At 37.1% G+C, this 18,040-nt stretch overlaps 1 pseudogene across 1 annotated transcript; it reads right to left on the bottom strand.

Annotated features, from left to right (window-relative positions):
• Positions 1-1,410: 1,410 nt before the first annotated feature.
• Positions 1,411-18,040, bottom strand: LOC121825839 (cyclin-D-binding Myb-like transcription factor 1 pseudogene; annotated as a pseudogene). The gene is made up of 2 exons (XR_013048042.1): positions 17,892-18,040; positions 1,411-5,081 (listed from the first exon to the last, which is right to left on the bottom strand). The product of XR_013048042.1 is annotated as a cyclin-D-binding Myb-like transcription factor 1 pseudogene (transcript).

The raw sequence follows: 18,040 nt of genomic DNA, 5'->3' as shown, positions 1-18,040 counted from the left end.
TATACAAAAAGGAGAAGTATAGTGGGTATTCACTCCACCCATGACCTTGGGCTAGCTGGCCCTATAGAGTCAGTGCTACTTGCCTGCCTATGTGACCTCTTAAAAGGGAATGGGGAAGGGGTCTTGAGCTCTCTCTTGGACATGAAAGGCTTCCTGGCATATGGTTTGGCAGCCTGGTCTGGAGCTTTCCCTGGGTGATGACGAGGCAATGGTATCACTTCATTTTGTATCAGTGAGTCTGTTTACCCCATAGAACTCCTTAATAAATTAATATATAGAGAGACCATTGAGGCTGTCATTACATTGGGGAGATTTCATGGGCTTTTGGATCTGGAAAACATGGAGAGTAGGGATAGCTGATCATCCTTCCACAGTTCCTTGGAGATATCAGGTTTTTACATCAATTTCGTACTCTGAGTTTTTATTAACACTATAACAATTAAGGTAAATACATTATCTGGTATCCAACATGTGGCAAGATTGGGTCTGTTAAGGCCACCACTTCCCCACCACCATGGAAAATAAGCTTCTACCACCAGTGGATTTTTCCCACTGCTATCTCCCTACAATAACTGTGCACTATAACCCCCAAACATGCAGTTGCAGTCACCCACCAGCTCTACAGCCGCCTGAGTCAGCCTGGGGATCAGAGGTTATAGCCATTAAGCAGAAGTCTGGCAGTGGTAGCACAATGCCCTTAATCTGATCACATGACAGGCAGAGTCTGTGTGTTCAAGGACACAGCCAGCATGGTGACACACACCTTTAATCCAAGTACCCACCAGAGAGACCTGGAGGTCTCTATAGATAGGCAGTGATGAAGAAGTCATGTGGCTGGGTTTAGAGCCAATGAGAAGGCAGAACACAAAGGCAATAAAAATACAGACATACAGGAAGTAGGTCTTTTTCTCAGGGGAAGGACGGCAGCGGCATTGGGTGGTAAGAAGGTAGTCTTAGCTCTTGGCTACTGCTCTCTGACCTCTGGGCTTTTAACTCTGCATTTGGCTCTGTGTTTCTTATTTAATAAAACTGTTTAGAATTGCATATACAGAAATGAACAGTAATTTTATTGAGATCAGGGTATGCCCTACTCTAAGTTAATTTATGGTATTTAACAGTGGTTTTACAGGCAATACATTATTTGTGGAGTATAGAAGGGGAGGCTGCTCCATGTGCTTCATCTTCCTGAACAGACACTGCCTCTCAAATGCTGAACATTTTCTCATGACAAAGGACCAACTCAATGAGTTATAGGTGTGTCAGCGGCAAAACAGTGCTGACTTTGATTTTGTTTAACTTTGTGAAAGAGCTCCATGTTTGAGTTACTCCACATGAAATCTACATGATTGTTCTAAACATCCCTTCATGCAGAAATCCTCAGCAAACACACAAAAAGTATCTCAAACTTTTGAATTGTAAGACAATTTTATTCTTAAATTGAACACACACAAATTGTTCCTTAATCAGCCCACATTTCTTATTCTGTTTGTGTTTTGCTAATATGAAATAGTCAATTATGCTCAGAATTATATCTTCACAACAAAGTTATGTTATTATACTTTTGGTGAATTTTTATAGCAAACACATCAGTTAGAATCTAGAAGCCAGTTTAGGCATAACCAGTAGGAATGACAATTGATCTGTTTCTTTTATTACATATGAAAACTTTGTCTTTAAAGCTTCCATTTATGTAACATATTGGTTGGTAAGGGTACAATACAAGCTCTCTCTCTGATTTCTGTGTTTTTATATAGTACAAAATGTAATAAAATGTCCTGGTTATCAAGTGCAGGGACTGTACATCTTTCTTCATTTAGTTTCAATTCAGTGTGCAAACTGTAAACTAAAATGTGGTAATAAGATGAGTGGGTGGAAACTTCTTCCCTACTAATAGATTTGATTGCTAATTCATATTCCCTTTAAGAACAGTAAAATTGTAGTGAATTTTCTTTACTCACTTTCTGCTGTCTAAGTGGGCTCCATCTGCCAACAATGGGTTAACCAAGAATAATTAACAGAACGTCACCTGCAAAGTCTCTGTATTTGTAACCAATAAACACTGGACTGTATTGTTAGGACTTGTTTGAAATATAAGTGACCCTCTGGAGATTTGATTGAGTACCATGTCTGAGCTATAGACATGGATATTACTGCAGTTAACCTTTGGTGATTTGAAACTTTCCAGTAGATGAAGGAAAAATATTTACCTCTTGATAACATTCAATACCGGGCTATATTCCATTAAACTTTTCAACACACACACACACACACACACACACACACACACACACACACACACACACACTGTCATAAAACTAGACCTCAGGTATATTGAAAAGAGTAAAGAGAAGTCAATGTCTTAATGTTCATAGCTAACTCACTGTAGCTGTATGAGTCAGGAGATTAGAAAGTAAGATCTCTTGGAAATGGCTCCTGTTCCTCTGCAGATATAATAATGCTTTTTGGCACTTTGCTTGTTTTTAAGGATAGGCTAGTAATATTTTAGCAAGTCCAATATCCTTGAAGTCTATAGAAATGGGGCTCTCCAAAAAGAATCCAATGGTATTTGAACCTTGCTGTTTTGGGATTATGAGACCTATTAGTGTTGTGAAAGGCAAGACAGGTTCAGTACTTGTAAAATCCCATGCTTTGCTAAAGCCAAGTAGTGAAGGGGCACAAAACATAGTTTTGTTATCACTTGTGTAATGCTCTTGCTCTACTATGATGAGTGACTCAATCCTCAGTAACTCATCACTGGATAAATCAGAGTAAATTTCTTATTCTTATGGCTGGTGTCACAGAAATTTTCTTCTGCTGTAATCATAGCACAGTTCATTAGCTCTATGCTGTTTGGTTCTCTGAATTGAGAAACAAGTGCATAATTAAATGATGGCTGCAGAACTATCTTAGCTGAAGAATTCTCTCAGGAAATTTGTTTGCTTTGAATGAACTTGCAAGATCATGAAAATAAGAACATTAGATGTCATTATTGACTGCCAATTCTGCTTGGGAAGTGGAAAGAACAATATTATTTTCTGCAACAGTTTCAGTGATGATTCTTGATGTATGACACTCCACATGTCATTTATTGGAGTGCTCAATAGATGTTCTGGGGATAAAAGACAAAGTGTGAAAGGTTAGGAGAAGCAGGTGCAGCAGCCATCAGGCTTACTGTGGGACTAGTTGTCACAATTAAGGGAATTCCTTGAGTTGCGTTTGTTTGAAGGAAGTCGGTACAAGGAGAGGGAATCGATCATAAATGGAAATAAGGAAGAATATCAAATATCTATTGTGGTTCACTGAGCAGGGTTATTGTTTCAGAGTTAACAATAGCCACAGGGTAATCTGTTGAGCTGCCAGGGGCAATCTGGAGTGTAATTTGCAATCCTGTCACAGGGTCTGGATAGATGGATGTACTATTATCTTCTACATCTGTGACTCTGAGGGGGACTTGTTGAACACTGTTATCAGGGTTACTATCTGAAACTTCAGATTCTGATTTATTCTCCCCAAACCTGAGGCTGGAACTTTGGCTCTCATATATTTGTTGAAGATATTTTACTAGAACTGGGAATGCCAAGTCCCTATAGTTTGTAATTTGCCTTTTCATGGTCCACCATTTACTATGCAGCCATTGTGGTGAACGAACACTTTTCCATCCTTTAGCTAAGTCATCCCAGGGAACTTCGTTTTCATCAGCTACATCAAGCTCTGCTAGTATGTGGATGAGAGTGACTTCATCTTTCCTGGTCCACTCAATTCCTCCAGTTTGTTTCCAGTTCAGGTAGTTGAGCCATTTAGCACGACACTGCTTTGCTGAGCGAGTACCTACTCTCTGAGCCACTGTTGCCCAACACACACCATGTGTGACCTTCTCATCCACCTCAGTGTGTGTCAGTTCATGAACCACATCTCCGAGAATCCGTTCTTCTTCTTTGGTCCATTTTCCCGTGTTACAAGTATCCTTCAACAGTCGGCACCGGTCTTTGACAGAAGATGGACTTCTTCCCATGGCGGCACCTATTGTTATCCAGTCATTGCCATGTCGTTGCCAGAGCTCCTTGAGTTTTTGAATTTCTGCAGGGGTGTACTTTCCCACATGGTTTCTGTCATCATACATTCGGACCACTCTCCTATAAACTGAAAACAAAGGCCGATTCAGACCCAATGATATAGTTTTGTAGAAATCTTTTCTTTCACCTTTTGACATCTTAAAAATGATTTCTGCAGCGTTCTCTATTCCATGTTCCTTCATATAACATTCAATGTTGTTCATCAAAATATCTGTTTCTTCCTTGGACCACATCCCCTGCTTCCATTTATATCCTTGTTTGGTTAGCTTATCTTTATCTTCTCTACCTCTTAACCATGCTTGACTAACGATTGACTCTTGTGCACTAGCCAAGGGGAATCCTTCATCTGGTTTGTCATCCTGTATAATCTGGAACTGCATCATAGTTCCCTCAGTAATCTCTTCACCTGCCACCTCTGTGGCTGTAGTTGTGACCAAATCAAAGCTCTGCTCTATTTCTGGTAGTGGGAATGCAGCAGCTGCCATATAAGGAGTCGAATCATCCTCTGTGGACAAACAAGGCCTCTTATCCTGAGGTTCAGTAGGGTTTTCCGTTTCACTAGCTTCATTCTGAATGCAAAGAATGAGGTTCCTGTCTGTATCCTCAGTAAGTAAAACAAAGCTCACAATTTCATCTGTTACTGGCTCAGAAGCCTCTTCAAATGTACTCATTTTCAAATCTAATGATAGGCTAGATCAGCTACAGCATTTCCAATAGACTCAAGTCACTTTCCCTTAAGCTGGATAACATGAAAGTGGTGTTATCTGCAATGCTTGCCTTTTTGACATTGGCAAGCATAGGTTTAGTTAGAGCTGGTAAGTGCGACAAACCACTGGAAATAGCTGTCCTTAAAGATGATTGATATGTTATAGTTTATCTTATCTTGTGGTCTAGTTGGCAATGTGTGTTTGATGATAAATCTGAGAACACAGGACTACCTCAAGAGGCTCCAAAATAAGAATGGAAACTTCAGAGAACTGCTGATTTATCTCAATATGCATTACAATGCTGAAAAATAAAATTAATTATCCATTAATTGAATTTTAGGGAGATTTTATATTTCCATTGTAGTGCATACATCAAACAAATACCAACACTGAAACAGACAGACATTGGAATGTCTTTATTTACATGGGTTTTAGAGTAAATAAGAAGGCATGTCTCTCAACCAAAGTTCATAATACATTAGAAATTTAGATATTAAGACTTTTACACATAATATTACTTCCATAAAAATGTAAAAAGTTTGCTGAAAGAAGGTGAGCCTGACTTTCAGAATCCAAGGATCCTCATAGGATAAAAAGTTATAGTATTATACAGTGTAGAAACTAATGTACATTGAATTTTATGGTAGAAGTTGTTTAAATTGTATAAAGAAGGGCCTATTTAATATCAAGTTCATCATAATACTCAAAAATTTATTTTAATTTAACCTGTAGAAACAGCACTTGGTTTTTTTCTTGTTGTGCTTCAGACTAATAAAGGATATGCACACACTACAACTCCTATAAAGTGTGGAAAATACTTTAAAACCTTGTAGTATGACATATAATATCCCTATTGAAAGTTAAATGTTTTTTGGTAATGTTTGATGTTGATTTAATATGGTAAATACTTCCATATAAAAAAGAGTGACCTGCATGCTGTCTTAAATTTCACTATCATTATCTTGTTGATAATCATAGCCTTGTATGTGCATGTAAATATCTTTTCTAAAATTCATAAACTAAATTATCATACAATTTCAAGTTTTTTCTAATCATCTGTTTACATGGGTACAAAAATAAATGTGATGAGTACAATAGCCTTTCTTGATTTTTTAGTATTCATTTGTGGAGAACTAAGTGTTTTCCATGGTAGTATTTTCTTTTATGTCTGTAATTATTATATGATAACCTGCACATATCAATAAGTATAATCCACCATATGTAAACATACTAGAGGACATAAATCACATGATCATTTCTTTATATGCATGAAAGATTTTTGACAAAATTCAACATCTGTTCATGATAATGGCTTAGAGAAACTAAAGGTGCAAGGGGCATAACTTCAACATAACCAAAGCAGTGTACAGCAATCCCACAACCAACACCTGCTTATATGGAAAGCCACTCAAAGTATTTACTCTAAAGTCAAGAACAAGACAAAGATGTCTACTTTCTCCACCCCTCTTCAATATAGTGCTTAAAGTCATAGCTAGAAAAATAAGACAAGTGAAAAAGACAAAGAGATACCAATAGGAAAGGAAGAAACCACATTAACTCTATTTATAGATGATATATACATAAAGAGTTTTAAAGATTCTACCTGAAAACTCTAATTGCTGATAAATCAACAAAGTAGCTGGATACAAAATTAACATATAAAATTCACACACCAAATGCACAAAGAAATAAAAAACCATACCATTAACAATTGATATTTAAAAATCTTAAAACAATCCTAACAAGAGAAGTGAAAGACGTCTACAGTGAAAATTTTAAGACATTCAAAAAATAAATCTAAGAAGATAACAGAAAACAAAAAGACCTTCCCTGAGCATGAATTGACAGAAATAATATTGTGAAACAGTCATCCTAAAAAATAATTAAACAATAGATACGTCACAATCTCCAAAAAACATTTCCAATGCAATTGTTGATATGAATTGAAAAGATAATATTAAAGTTCATATTGAAATACAAAAGCTTTGGATAGACAAAACAATCCTTAACAACAAAAGTATTGATGGAGGTATTATTATTCATCCCAGACTTAAAGTTATATTACAATGTTATAATGATAAAACTAGCAAGGAACTTTCATAAAAACAAACTCACCAATCCATAGAACAGAATTTAAGATGCATACTCTTCAAACTGCCTTATTTTTTACAAAATATCCAACAATATACTTTGGGAGATACAACATCTTCAAATTGTGTTGGCCAAACTGAACAACTACTAGTAGAATATTGAAAACCATTCTTTATTTCATCAAGAAAACAACTGACAACAAATGCTAACAATAGTTTGTAGAAAAGGGACAATAATTCACTGGCAAACTGGTACAGTCACTATAGAAATCAGTGTGGAAAATACTCAAAAATCTAAATGGAGATCTATGAGATGATCCAGCCACATCACTACTAGGTATATACCCAAAAGACTCCATATCCTATTCTAGAGATACCGATACATTCATAGTCATTGCTGCTTTATTCACAATAGCCAAAAAATGGAAACAGCCTAGATGTCTATCAACTAATAAATGGATAAAATTATTATATATTTACACAAAAGGATGATATTCAAACATTAAGGAAAATTAAATGACATTTACAGGTAAATGGATGGAGGTGGAAACAATCATTCTGAGGGACTTAACCCAGACCCAGATGCGGGCATTTACCCACCAACCTCACAGTTCCCCAGAGTGTTCTTGAGTGTGAGCAGCAGGAAATGTTAGCTAGAAGGATTTAGATTGTGGAGATAAACAAATAGAAAATAAAGGATAGCCTCAAGAGGGCCTGGAACCTATTCCAAAGGCCCTGACTATCTCTGCCCCAGAGTATTTATAGAGACACCAAGGGGTGGAGCAAAAGACCTCCCCCCAGCACAGCCAAGTGCAGACCATTTCAGACACCTGTACTTAGACCCGTGGTCCTAATCATCTTCTATGCAGACCTACTGGGTAAAGCCATGAGGAACCTGAAAACAGGTTCTCACAGGTCCACCTTTCTTAATATATAAAAATAGCTCGTTATTAATAGCTTACAGCAATCTCCATAGCTGTTATACCTCCCAGTATGGGAGTAGAGGATGATAAAGTTAGCATTTCTCTTTTAGATTAGGTCTAAGGTGACTACAGCAGTCTTAGCTGCCTCAAGCCCTTTCTAAACCAAAAACTTAATGCAATTACAAACTTAAAGAATCCCGGATGTCATCATTACCAGTAACAGGTTAACATAAATATTGCTATACATAGTTACAATTCTTTCAATCTTACATCTCAAAGCAAATTCTTAACAGAACCATTTGAATTAACATAAATAGTGCTATATATAGTTAACAATTTTCTCAGTCTTACAACTTTAACTCTTAATAGAATCATTTGAATTTTCTTGCTAACAGAACATAGGAAAAACTTCTGATGTATACATATCAAACTTAAATATTTCCTTAACTCCACAAAACCAGGGTGCATTAATATCAATAGGTTAAACATAATTTCTGCAAACTTACATTCAACCTTAATTCACTTGTAACTCTTCCTTTTCTTTATAACTTTTAAACAATCTCAAACCTAGTTAGAAGAACCCAAACTTAGACAACTCCTACAATCCCATATTGAAAAGCAATATTCTCAATCTAACCATTTATACTTTGAAAACTTTTAGCAAAACACCCAAAAGCAGTTTCTTAATAAAAGTCTTTATACTTTAAAAGTAGTCTCTTAGTATATCCCATTTGCATTTCTTACAAACAAAACATGACATTAATCCACTCAAACAACAAGAAAATATTTTTTAATTAAATAGACTAAGGAATATTAACTCTCCCTTTTCTTTATAATTTTTTTTAAATCTCAAGCCTAGTTAGAAAACTCAATCTTTTCCATTTAAAAAGAACCATTTGTAACACAAAACCAGTTCCATAAATAAGTCCATATTTACATAAACAATTCCATAAAACAATTCATGAATCACCAGTTAATGAGGCATATATGCATACACAAAAGTGCATCTTGATTCTAGGTAGAAACAATACATTTCCTCATTTAAACAGTTCCATTTTTAACACAAATAATACCAGAAAACTGTTCCTAGGTCATCGCTAGGATGATGTAAGTAAATTCAAAGTTGTCCCATTGCAACAAAATCACTATTGTTCATTTCATTTCTTAAGTCCCAAACTTCAAATAATAATTTTTGGTATGAGCATTCAAAAATATGAAGAAATCCATAACAAAAATCTTTTTGTAGTTTTATCTCATTTTTTTAAGTTCAAAAAGAAGTAAATTCTGGTATCAGACTTTCACTTCCAAATATGAAGAAATATTTTACAACCAAAACTTTTTGCAGTTACCAATTTTAGTTCAAACAAGTGTCTCTGCAACTTTCATTCTTAAGCTGGAGACATTTTTAGTTATAGTAACATTTTAAACTGCACCGTTTTTGCTGTTAGCTCAGGTTCTTCTGTGTTGCATTGATTTTCCATGGATCTCAGTTGCGGAGACCTTATGCTGGTTCTGGCATCTGCCATTCTTAGTTTCATAGTGGCTTCTGGAGCTTTTGAAAACACCTCAGACTACCTGCTTTGCAGTCTACTATGACATTATCTTCTGTGTCTCAGGTTCTTTCACCATATACATTAAGAACAGACTAATACTTAACATTTATACTTTACAAACTCACATATAACATCTTGCAAAGCATTTAGACTCACATTCAAAATTTATACCTTTTTACAAACTCACATATAACATATTAAAATATAGTTATTATACTCCTTAAGGAAACTGTAAAACTACTTTAGCAAATATATTTTTCAAATATATTTCCTATTTATTTATATTCATCTTTTACAACTAGCATCTTTACTTCTTACAAGCTTACATGTCTTAGGACTACCTTAGATTTACAACTAGCATCCTTTACTTATACTTCTTGCAAGCTTATATTCTTACTTCTTATTTTAACTTAGATCTTTATTTCTTAGCATGTATCTAACTTGGCAAACACCTAAAGATTTCTTAACACTCATAAGAGATTTAATATTTTCTAACAAGACAGAATAATTTTCTACTTCTTACTCTCAATTATTATCACTATCTCTAATAGAAAGATTCTCTTAACTAGACAGGAAGTATGAAAATCTTTTCTAAAGTTCAGAGCTTACAGATAGCTTTGATATTTCTGAGAGTTCTTTTGAGACAAGAGTCTTTCTATAAAGGCTTTCTTAACTCTGGGATTTAGTAAGTTCTGTTGCTAAACAGTACTTTATGCATTTCAGATTTTTTATAACAAATCTATTAAGATCTATCTCAGTTTACAGCAAACCCAAAAGAAAGAAAAGAGAAGAGAACAAAAGCCTTGTAAGGAATATTCTGATTCTGAATTGCTTAGCTGGCAACTCAGTCAGTTTCCCAACAGGAGAAGATAGTTGTCTAAATTGGAGTCAGGTACCAGACCCGCAGCTTTCAGCAGGTCTGAAAACATTGCTGAAACATATTCACAATTGTCTCAAACTCCTCAGCAGTCTGGAAGCCTCTTTATTCTCTTACTATCCCCAGACTGAAGATGGAACCTTAATATCAGGAAAACTGATTTAGCTGCTTTTCATACTCAAACTCTGATACAATTTCCCCCTTCTTAATTTTTTTAAAGCTGTATTTGCCTTGAGTTCTTTAACAATGATGATGTATCTGATAGATTTGTATTAACCCAATATTTCCACCAAAACTGCTACTATTCAAAGGAGTCAAGAACACGGGTGTTCTTTCATGAAAAATACCCTTCATTAGCTTACTCTGAGAAAAAGCATTTTCAGGATTTATTGTTTTACTTCATTAGCTTTAACTCCTGATGTTATTATTATCAGCTGTTATATTTAGCATTGATTTCTTATAAGGAAATTTCAGGTGAAGCAATTCCACTTTGTAAGACAGATATATTTTCTGAAGTTTATTCCCATCTAAAAAGCAGTCATTTCTTTTTGAATGCCTGTTTCCTTGTCTCCTTATTAGATTTGCAAAGGAATCACTTGTCTGTTCAAGGTAAAGAACTTTTTAAATTCCCCATACGTTTCTTCTAAAACAATGTTCAGTATATAGACTGCCTTCCCTTGTTAAGGATTTTAAAATGGCTTATTGACAAACGGTTTCTAGTTAGAGGCTGTCCCTTTTACCCAAATTCATCAATTCAGGGTGAGAGTGAAATTCCCATTGACCTACTATAAAGCTCCTAGCAAAATATTTTACACAGCTATTAGGGAAAATAAGGTATTTTCCGCAAAGGTGCCTAAACTCGCTGAATCTCTGAGTTCTGAATCCTTTCAATTTTTCATTGGAGCTGACATTCAACAAACTGTGGATGATTTTCCTCCTTATTATTTTAAAAGCTGTATTTTAAGTTTACCATGAAAGTATTTTCTAGCTGACAAAAGTCTTTCTGGACAAATTTGCCATCTTTAGCAGAAAAACTACCTTTCCCAGAATGCATTTCTCTATATCAGTTCCCTGTTGCAAGCTAGTTTATGGACTCCATTTCCCATATTTCTTTTTGGGTCTGGGAGTCAACTTCTGCTACTTTTACCAGACTTGCTTGTGGTGGTATTGTGTTCCCCAAAATATTGTGCACCCTAATAAACTTATCTGGGGTCAGACACAGAACAGCCACTAGATACAGAGACTAGAAGATGGTGGCACTCACACCTATCATTACAGAGGTAGGAATCCCTCTGGATCTCTGTGAGTTCAGGGGCACATGCATTTAATCCCAGAAAGTGAGCCTTTAATGCCAGGGAGTGAGCCTTTAATCCCAGGGAGTGATGGCAGAAATAAAAAAGATATGTGTGAAGACCAGAAACTAGAAGCTTTTGGCCTGTTTAAGCTTTCAGGCTTTTGAGCAGCAAGCTGAGATTCATTCTGGATGAGGACTCAGAGGCTTCCAGTCTGAAGAAACAGGATCAGCTGAGGAATTGGCAAGGTGAGGTAGCTGTGGCTTGTTCTGCTTCTGTGATCTTCCAGCATACACCCTAATAACTTGCCTCAGGTTTGTTTTTATTAATAAGTACCTTTAAGATTCCTGCTAAACTTGCTTATGAAGTTTTTGCTTTTGCAACAAGAGATTTGAACCAAGCATTTTAAGTTTTTAATTATGGGACATTGGGAGATTTCTCTTCTCTCCACAGCTGGTTTAACATGTGTCTCTCCTTCATTTGACACTGGCCCAGGATCAGAACTGCATCTGCCTCATTAGTGCGCATTGAGGTTGGCATTCCTGATAGCAACTTTCCTCGGGGGCTTGTGTTTGCCTTAGCCAGTCCTTAAAAATACAAAAGCATTTACAACAGAGCTTTTTGATAGCTCCTTCAGAGAGATTTTCTTCCACTGAGAGATCTTTATGTCATTTTGCTTTGCTTTTTCCTCCCCACCAGATCTCAGGCTGCAGCTGCAGCTCTCAGGCTGCTGCTCTGTTCCTCTGCTAGCTGCTTTAGGAGGTAGGGGCTTTCCCCACCTTTCGTTCCCCCCCACCCCACCCCACCCCAGACTCTGCCTCAAACTCTAGCAGCTTTTCTCAGGTCATGCATTTTCTGGGGTGGAATCTGTCCCTTCTCCATTTCTTTAGAGAGTCTTTCTCCCTGACAGTTACCAGTTTGGTTTCTTTTTAACCCCTCTGCCCCAGAAACAGTTTTCCCAATGCCACAGTGGCAGCTTTTCTGCTTCTGAAGGTAGGGGCTTTAATCTGTCTCTGTTTTCAGGGTCTGTGTGGTTTGCGTACAGACTAAAAATCAAGCTTCTGCCTTTTTTTTTTTTTACAAAGGAGGTTTCTGTTCCCCCTAAACTCGCATTTTGGACAGGCGTTTTTCCCTTATCAGGCATTCACCTGACCCAGTCTCCTAGTGGGTTGCATTTGCTTGTCCTGGTGCTCAAGGATGGCTTATGCCAGAGGCAATCACCTCTTAGGGCTACACTCCCTCATCTCACCAGAAGTCAGCTGAAACAAAGCTTTTCTCATAAAGATGCTTTCTGATAGAAAAGAACTTTACTCCTTGTTAGTTCTCCCTTCTACCCTGGCTGGACACCTCCCCAGACAGTATTCCTGACTTGGCAGAGTAGTTCAGCTTTATTGCTTTCCCAGAAAGGTCTTTTCTCCGATAGGAAAGCTTTTCTCATATTTCTTTTTATACCTGTGGACACTGCATAGCCTCACCTATCCACTCAGGACTTGCAGAAAAGGGGACAACTGTGCCGTTTCCACCGGCTTTAGCTTTGTTCATTAGCAGTTAGTTTCCCCCTGGGTCCTGCACCTTCCTGCCTCAGTTCTGTGCTCCAGAAATTGTTTACAGCTGCAGGAACCCTGGTATACCCAAATGTACTCAAACTTGGAGTTACTGACTAGTTGCTTCTCAATTGTTGGTTAGAAGCTAGGATATAATGCTTAACAGAGTTTGCATTGCTTCAGGAGATCTTTGCATTAGGGCATTTTAGGAGCACCTTTTCATAGATGCTCACTCAGAAACAAAATCCTTGCTGCCTCAAGCTCAGCTGTAGCTGAAAAGCTTGGCTTTTTTGCTTTTCCTAGGTAAACAGTTTCTTGCCCTATTGGGCTGGCTCTTTATAGCTTTTCACCCACACTCTCCCAAGCATTTCCCTCAGCTTCTGACCCACTGTCTTTTACTAGCTTTAAGAGACAGAGCTTAGAAGAGAGGTTTTTAGGAACTTGTCCCTGCCTCCTGCATTGCAGGGAGGATTTTTTAAAGCTTTAAAGGCAGAACTTAGAGAGGTTTTTCTGTCTTAAGAGATTTGTTGTTTTCCCTTAGCTCATCACAGGTGATTCCCATACTAATATCTTCAGGTGATTCTAATTTTTGTCCTTCTGAGAAATACAGTTCTGAAGAGTAAGTTTTTTAAGAGCTTTTAGTTTGAGAGAGAAAGATTAAGGCTTTTTAGAGATTTTCTTCTTCCCCCATGTTTTTCAAGAAAAGCTTTTTAGTTTAAGATTTTTTCCCAAGGGGGAGAAGGACCAACTTTTCCCAAAACTTCTGAACTTTAAATTTTTTGGCTTCTTACACCCTCATTTGTGCTTCAGGGAAAAAGCACTTTCTCCTGCTGCTTGGACTTAGCATTTCAGCTGTCCCCAGGTCAAAAGCTTCCATAGGAAACTTTTTCTTCCCCATTAGCTCAAAGAAGAGCTTTTTTTTACTACCCGTAAAACTCAAAGAAAGATTTTTCCCCCAGTTTGCTTTCATAGCCCCCAAAGTTAGAAAATTGAAGAGTTTTTCTGTCTAGTTGCCTTACTTATCTTGAATAGATTTTTTTCTACACGATCTTACACTTATAAGTTTTTCCTACAATATATTACTACACTATACCTTTGTGAAACCTCAGTAACACCGCCCCCCGCCACCCCCCCACCCCATCCCACCCCCGCCCCCTGCCACTCTATCCCTTACAGACAAAGAGGAGCTTAAACCAGGATTCCTAAGTGTAGATAAGAACTTAGACCACTTTTTCCCAGGTGGCATTATAAGCTACAGAAACTTTAAAAAAAACACAGAGTCAAGATATTTGCCCATCTGGCAGAGTGGTCATAAAACATCCCAAACTTCCCAAACCCCTGAAACAGCTCATAAAACTCCTAAACATGGTTGCTGAACAAAAGAGAAATAAAGATAACCTGAAAGACTAAGAAAGAGAACTGATATGAACCAAAGAAAGGGAGGCAGGTTATGGTAAATGAATTATGTGGTCTGTGCCTTTAAGAACTAGCCTCTCAAAGAAAGGGGCATGCTGCCCATGAGAGGTTTGGAACAGACACCCCCTGCCAAGGCTTGTAAACATCATGAAATAAACATTGCTTTTGCATTCTGTACCTAAAGTCTCAGGTGGCTTCTTTGGGGATGCAATCTGGGCATAACACCCTATACTTAAGTTTCACTGCTAGAAATTGAGAAAGAGATAGAAGATAGAAATTTTGATAAAAGAGGTTTTTTTGTACTACAGCATTAGACATCCTTCCAGTCTGTTTTTTCCTATTCTCTCAAGGATAGAAACCCCTGTCCCTTAATATTCATATTTCATATTCCATTACAACACTGGGCATGTCCCTTTCCACTGGCAGGGCCTAACTCACACTTTAGCCAAAAACTCTGTAATAAAACCATTATTTTCCTTTGTCTTTAGTCCCTATTACTTTGTCTTTAGCCCCCCCCCCCTTTTTTTTTCTTTTTCTTTCTTTCCTCTTTTTTTTAGTCCCTATTCATGGGGCCATTCTGTGGTACATTTACCCACCAACCCCACAGTTCTCCAGAGAGTTCTTGAGTGAAAGCAGTAGGAAATATTAAATAGAAGGATTTAGATTGTGGAGATGAACAGATAGAAATTAAAGGATAGCCTTAAGAGGGCCTGGAACCTATTCCAAAGGCCCTGACTGTTTCTGCCCTAGAGTATTTATGGAGACACCAAGGGGTGGAGCAAAAGACCTCCCCCCAGCACAGCCAAGTGCAGACCATCTCAGGCACCTGCACTCAAGCCTGTGGTCCTAATCATCCTCTATGGGGACCTGCTGGGTAAAGCCACTAGGAACCTGAAAATGGGCTCCCATACCCAGAAAGAAAAAGACTTCATGTTTGGAACAGGAAACATTAAATTGGGTTGGTGGAGGGGAAGGCAGTTTAGAGAAATGACTACAGGGAGGGGCAAATAACATTAAAGACTTTAAAAAGGCCTAATGGAAACTTACTATTTTAGAACTTCCCTAAACTATATATATATGACTTTAAATGGAATTACCCTACAATGAGAAGACAATGACTCTCCTAGATACATTATGCTACCAAATGGAAAACACAGCACAAGGAACTGTTCACCACTTTGGTTTTGTTGGTCAGTGAATTCCTGTTTCCTCCAACATAACAGGCTATTGCCATTGCTCTTGGTTGCCCTTCAGAATTGGTACTAAGAGCCACACAAGAGAGTCATAGAACATGGAGAAATTAAGATGGCATTGGCTGGTAAAATTCATCTCTATTGCCTAATATCCATAGTGCTGGAAAGTGCTAGGCAAGGTACAGGAGGAGGAATATAGTCTTTTATCATACTTTGCTGTGAATCTTGCAAGCTACAATAATAACTGTCCTGACAAAATATGATCACTGGTTAACAGTGGCATCACTGGAGTAACCAACCACATTTTTATTTCATTAAAATTCTACCTCACAAGATGAAACCCATACCTGGCACCATTTTGTGCCAAGAACCTAAAAAGCTTATAGGACATAGAGGAAAAGGATTACTACTATTTGATTAAAAGTAGATAGTATTAAGCCACATATTAACGACTTCTTGTTGTACCCATAGATCAGTGAATGTCTTAGGTCTCATCTAAAGATCTTCTATTTGCAGTAGATGCTGATTAATACAAGACTCATACTGACCAATATGCAGCAAAAAAGAGAATGCAGAATTCTCAGCCCTAAATGGAATATATATTTATTACACCACATCCTCCAATGGCCATGGAATTATTGTAGAAGAAAGGGGTAAAGAGTATGAGATCCAAGGAGATGGATGAATATGCAGAAACGTTATCTTCTGGACACAGCAGGGTAACTTGTGAAGCAGAGTTCACATGTGAACTCACAGGATTTGTGACAGCATGCACAAAACCTGAGCAAGCTCAAGCCAGACCAAATGTCAGCATTTAGAGGGGAGTTGAGCAAACAATCCCACCTCTATCCTTATCTATTGGCAATTATTAGCTGCTGGAAGAGGGAGAAAGTTTTCATTAAGAGTGTAAGTTGACTAATCTCCAGGAAAAGACCACATATCAAGAAATATTTGCACAGCAAAAATTGGTATTGAAGTACTTTAAAGAGAGGACATGACTTTGTGTGGATATGGATGGAGGGTGTATCTAGCATGAATGATTCAGAGATTAAATATGATTGAAATATACTGTATCAAATACTTGAAGCCTTTTTAAAAAAGCAAAAAATGGCCGGGCGTTGGTGGCGCACGCCTTTAATCCCAGCACTCGGGAGGCAGAGGCAGGTGGATCTCTGTGAGTTCGAGGCCAGCCTGGGCTACCAAGTGAGCTCCAGGAAAGGCGCAAAGCTACACAGAGATACCCTGTCTCGAAAAACCAAGAAAAAAAAAAAAAAAGCAAAAATTGAAGGTAGCTGAGTGGGAGCCTGTGACTATTACCTGAAAGTGCAAACTGACATAAACCCTTTTGTAGTCCAAGAAACATTTGTTCCTGGTGTTTACAGCAGCAACAGAGAATCAAACTAGAATAAAATTCAAGTATGAATTCCAGGTTTATATTTTCCATACAAATAGAATAATAAGAAAAATGTAAACCTGGAATGATTGGACATATATCTGATTTGTCTTAAATACTAATATTCCAGTATGACAGGGGACTTGAATTTATAGTGTCAAAGGCTGCTGACCATTCAACATACTTACAGTACAAGCAATGGACTAGATTTCAAGATAGAGAAGAATTACCCAAGAATATGAATTTTTAAAAATCAAAATAGAAAGGAGAATAGAGACAACAGAACATAAAAGATAAACTGATTATCAAGATAAAGTTAATACTTTCAAAGTAGTGACAGCTAAATGAGATTTTTATTTTAAAAAACCTAAATTAAAAAAAAGAGGCAACTCAGTATATACCTTTTTCATATCAGAATACATGTGTAAAATAAATATGCCAAGGACAAAGTACATACAGATCCCCAAAGAGGAACAATAAGGAAATGGACTTAGCAGAGTAGTCTCAGACATCACTGATACTCTGTTCCCAGGGAGGTAAGCGGAACAAACTTAAATTTTGGGGGAATTTCTCATTTCACAGTGAAAAAGCAAACCAAGTTACTCATAATCTAGTTCTATGATGACTAGGATAGTAAAGTTCAACACAAACTGAAGAGAATTTGTTTTCATAACTATGTCTTAATTTCCCTAAGATTAACAAAATAAGGAGAATGGTTTCAAAGAGCAATGATAGAATGAAAAGTACAGAAAGGAGAACTGACAAAAGATCATTATGTAATTACAGTAGAGAAAAATAAGGAAATTATTTTAGAAGAAATGAAAAATTACCTCAAAATCACAACGTCCTGGAACTTTTAAGTCATGTAAATGTTACTTTCTAATTAAAAAAAAGTATAGAAGTTTAAATAACACATAACCAGAAAAGGATAATTTATCAGACCAGCATAAGCTAGGCCTTACTGAGATGTGAAAGTTAC

This window comes from Peromyscus maniculatus, chromosome X (genome assembly GCF_049852395.1).
Source record: "Peromyscus maniculatus bairdii isolate BWxNUB_F1_BW_parent chromosome X, HU_Pman_BW_mat_3.1, whole genome shotgun sequence".
Taxonomy (NCBI): domain Eukaryota; kingdom Metazoa; phylum Chordata; class Mammalia; order Rodentia; family Cricetidae; genus Peromyscus; species Peromyscus maniculatus.
This window is presented reverse-complemented; position numbering and strand designations above follow the sequence as displayed.